The following is a 4,085-nucleotide window of genomic DNA, read 5'->3' on the forward strand; positions in this document are numbered from 1 at the left end:
GGGACGGAGACCTCCCAACTAACTTGTGTTCCTTGAAAACTTAATTATGCCTCTGCTCAAAGTACAGACTTCAGCCTTGCTGACTGCTCTCCCAGTTTTGTGTATATTTTTGGTGTCACGTATTCACAGTCAGGAGATGGAGGGGTTTGGAGTTGTATCAGTTCTTCACTAGAGTGAAGGATAGAATGTCTCTCTAAAAACGTCCTTTAGGGAAGTGAGATGTCTGGGAAGGGTTTTCCTGTCTCTGCTTGGAATGAATTCATCTTTCACAGGCAGAGAGACATAGTGGCAGGTAAATAAAGGAGAGACCTTGAAGATAAGGACATTTATAGCATTAGTTATAGCACATATGGCCCCATCTTCCTTCAGCAGAAGCTGGATCCTGCAGGTTGATGCTGATTTATGACTGCAATGGCTCTGCTCCACATTCTGCACTACTTCAAGTGCTCTAACTTTTAATACACTTTTGAAAACTCTGATTGACTTTCAGATGCACCCTTGGTGCTCCCCCACCTCTAGAAATAGAGGGAAATCACATAACATATAAGTAAACCACATTAGTGCTTGGATCAGAGACTGCTGCCTCACCTCCCTCAGCAGAACTTCTGGGTTTTGTTTTTTAAAAATTATTTTTTCTGATGCTGCTCATGTTTCCTGACTCCTCCTTGATGTTATGTCATCTGGGTCCTACTTGGTGCTATACAGGTTCTTTTCTCCTAATGTTTCTATTACTGCAGATAGAAGTGGTTAGTTGGAGCCAGCACACACTGGTCCTCTGGTCTTCCTGGAGCTGGTCATGCTGCCATGGGAAGAGCTTGGGTGAAAAGAGAGTTAGATGGTGATTTTTGAGCTCTGTCTCTTTGCTGCATCAGCCTCACACTGCTGTGTCCTCTTTGACCTAGATTTTCCTGCTGTCTATTGGGCACTAGATCGGATCCTGATTTGTGGCTGTTAATGTCTTGTCTTCATACTCTATTTATTTAAGGCTCCCAGGGCCTTGTACTTCCTTCCCCACTGACAGTCTTATGCAGGTGTAACTCTAGTGCCTTTGGTGAAGTCACTCCTGATTTACCCCAGCCCTCAGTGCCTGATAGTTGGTTTTCTCCCTGAATTGCTGTGCCTGACACATCACTGTAGGTGTTAGGCATTGTCATAAAATTAATTTTTGTCTCAAGAGCCCTCAGTGATTTCAGCTGAACTTATTGCAATTGTTGCTCTGTCTCCCTGGAAGACTTATGGTACTGAGGTAGCTTTGACCTTGGAGGAGGGGAAGTCAAGCCTAAGTGCAAGACAATTTTTATTTTTTTCTCTTTCTTTATAGCTGTATTTCCATGAGAGGTGGTGGTCAGGTATGTGTGGCATAGAGAAAAACTCAGCAGTCCATCCAAATGTGTCTTTCAGCAGAAGCCCTTCTCCAATACTGGCTTTTACATCCCTGATGCTAAGCCTTCTCTCCCTGGGTGTGGAAGAGCCTAGAGCTGTAGGGCAATGATTTCTGTCCTGGGTTTATCACAGCAGCAAAAGCAGCTGGCACTGGCATTTCTTTCTTTTTCCAGGTTGAGTTTGAAACTGCAGCCACGTGGCTGTGGACTGTCTTACAGTAACTGTGCATAGCTGAATTGATAAGTGACTGGGACTCAGAAAAGGTGGGGCTGGATGTGCAGGAGCTGCCAGTGGCAGAGCCCTGGAACGGGAGGCTGGGAGGGGAAAGAGGATGTTTCTGCAGGGGGTATTGAAAAACAACCTGGTCTGAGTTTGGAGAGTGACTGACTGCTTTGTAGCAGTCTGGGGGTAAAAACAGCTGAAGTTCCTAAACCATGTTTGAAATAAAATTTAGGCATTTGTCATTAGGTTCTAAAATAAGACTTAGCCAAACACATCCAGATTTTGTGAGATACTTTGATGTGTAGTGCTCTAAAGGGAGTTGGGTCTCATTTCAAGTTATTTGAAAAGCATGATTTAGGTGCTAATTCACTTAGTGCCTGGAGTACTTCTGTTGTGAGTTGGTGGAGTTTGATCATTCTGGGGGAAAGGTGACTAGAATGAAAGAATAATGAATTATTCTCATTATTCTCTTAATTATCCTTAGCAAAGTGCATTTGATAGCTGTTTAGGCAGTACCTTAGTGTTGCTGAACCTTAACAACCAGTCATGTTACTCCTGTGGCAGGAGGGGAAAACCTGCTTTGTTTCCTGAACCAGTTTTTTGTTAGAACTTATAAATGATAGTTTTATCCTTTTCTGGAAATGAGGAGCTTCTGCTGCAGCTGTACTTCTAGCAGGAGCATTTGCAAGTTTATGTACGTTTTAAGGCATTTTTTGACTCCTCTAAAGGCTCTTTTTTCCAGTGTTCCTGATTTTTATGCTCTCTAGAGTACTGAGGAGGGCTGTCATGGACGTTATACTTGGGTTTTACTGCCATGTCAAATTGGAGCTCTCTGAGACCATTTATTGAAGCAGAAAAGCCTCAAGGGCATGTGGGGGTGGGAACTGCTGAATCATTTCCCATGGGTTCACTCTGCACACCAGCTGGTTAGTTTTGGGGGGCCAGCTGAGCATTCCCTGTCAGATGCCATGAGCTCTGTGGATGTCCACAGGAGGTGAGGATATTCAACATCACCAAACCAAGCTCCACTTCTCTCTTCGACTTGGTTTGGTATGGAGTGCACCATGACACCCACAGTGTCTATTCACCAGCAGACAGAAGGTGGATCTTGGTATCTTTTTGGAGGGCTGCTGGCAGGGAGACCTGAACTGCTGTGGTGCAGAGTCTGTGACAAAAAACATTATGCTGTTAATAGCATGCTAGGATGGTGGTGCTGGCAGGACAGTGCGTCCTGCATTCCCCAGTGGGTCTGTCTTAATCTTATCAAAAGCTCATCAGTGTTTCCTACACATCCCTTTCCCACAGATAAGGCTGTACCACTTGGCAGCTGAACCAGGGTTTGATCTGTGCCTGCTCAGTTTCTGGAAGAAGCCAGAAGTTGGCTGGGGAACAGAAGAAACCCCCTGGCAGGATCTTGGGAAGCCACACAGAAGAACCACACTTGAGTGTAACATGATGGTGACCTGACACCAGCTGCTGGGTGGAATGTCTCAACTAGGCAGTCCCCAAACTCAAGCTCCCAAAAGTGTGAGGGCCTCCAGGGGTTGAATCGTGAGAGCAATGTGTACCCCCCTTCACTCTGTGCTTAATAGGAGGTGGACTAGATGATCTTTTGAGGTCCCTTCCAACCCCTAGGATTCTATGAGTGTGAAAGGATGCTCCTCCTCAGCAGCCAAGGTTTTCTGGGTGCTGGGATCCCAGCTGACCCCCACCCCCACGTATATTTAGCACGTGGAGGGCTGAAATGGGGGAGCCCTGAAGCTGGAAGCTGCAGTGTCTGCCTACACTGGATAGCTGAAGTGCTGGGGCTGGAGGCTGTAGGAACCAGTATCTTCTGTAAATTGAACTGGAGGAGGGGATTTACATGCATTGAAGCATTAATTCATTTGAGCTTAGGACTTGCTCTCCATCTGAGGCAGGAGGAATTGGAAGTCACTCCAATTAAGTCAGTGGAGTAACCAGAGTGTCAAGTGGATTAAGCCTATTTTTTCCACCCTGTCTTTTTTCCCCACCTACCTGTGCAGGGGACAGCACCTGCCTCTGCCTGGCAGCTTTATCCTCTGGCTGCTGCGGGATCTCAAGGGGAAGGATGAATAACTCTCCCAGCTGATGCACTGACTCACTCCTGTCCCTAGGAGCCAAGGTGCAGAGCTGCCAGCTGCTCTGGGGCAGCAGGGAGCAGCCTTCTTGCTGCTCTGAGTTTCCCCAACACGTTCAGGACCAGGAGGAATCAATATCAGAAGAGGAGCATTTATCCTTCAGGTTCATCCAGTTTTCTTATAGTATCTATTGTGCAAATGAATCCCACAGTGACCTTGGGAGGGTGGGCATCTGTGTCAGCGAATGGGGTGACTTGCAGAGTTGTATCTTTCCCGCAGTTTGGATCAGGAGAGTTCTGGTGGAAAAGAAGCTGCCCACTTGTAAAGGGGTTTGAAAATCCTGAGCTAAAACGCAGAGCTCCATCTCCTGCCAGCTGGGAA

The 4,085-nt window shown here is 46.5% G+C and overlaps 1 protein-coding gene across 1 annotated transcript in view; it reads left to right on the plus strand.

The window, feature by feature from the left end:
• Positions 1-4,085, plus strand: part of RTN1 (reticulon 1) — a 125,236-nt gene that overhangs the window by 58,250 nt on the left and 62,901 nt on the right. The gene's annotated exons all lie outside the window — the stretch shown is intronic.

Source organism: Chaetura pelagica, unplaced genomic scaffold, assembly GCF_000747805.2.
Source record: "Chaetura pelagica isolate M959 unplaced genomic scaffold, ChaPel_1.0 scaffold36, whole genome shotgun sequence".
Taxonomy (NCBI): Eukaryota; Metazoa; Chordata; class Aves; order Apodiformes; family Apodidae; genus Chaetura; species Chaetura pelagica.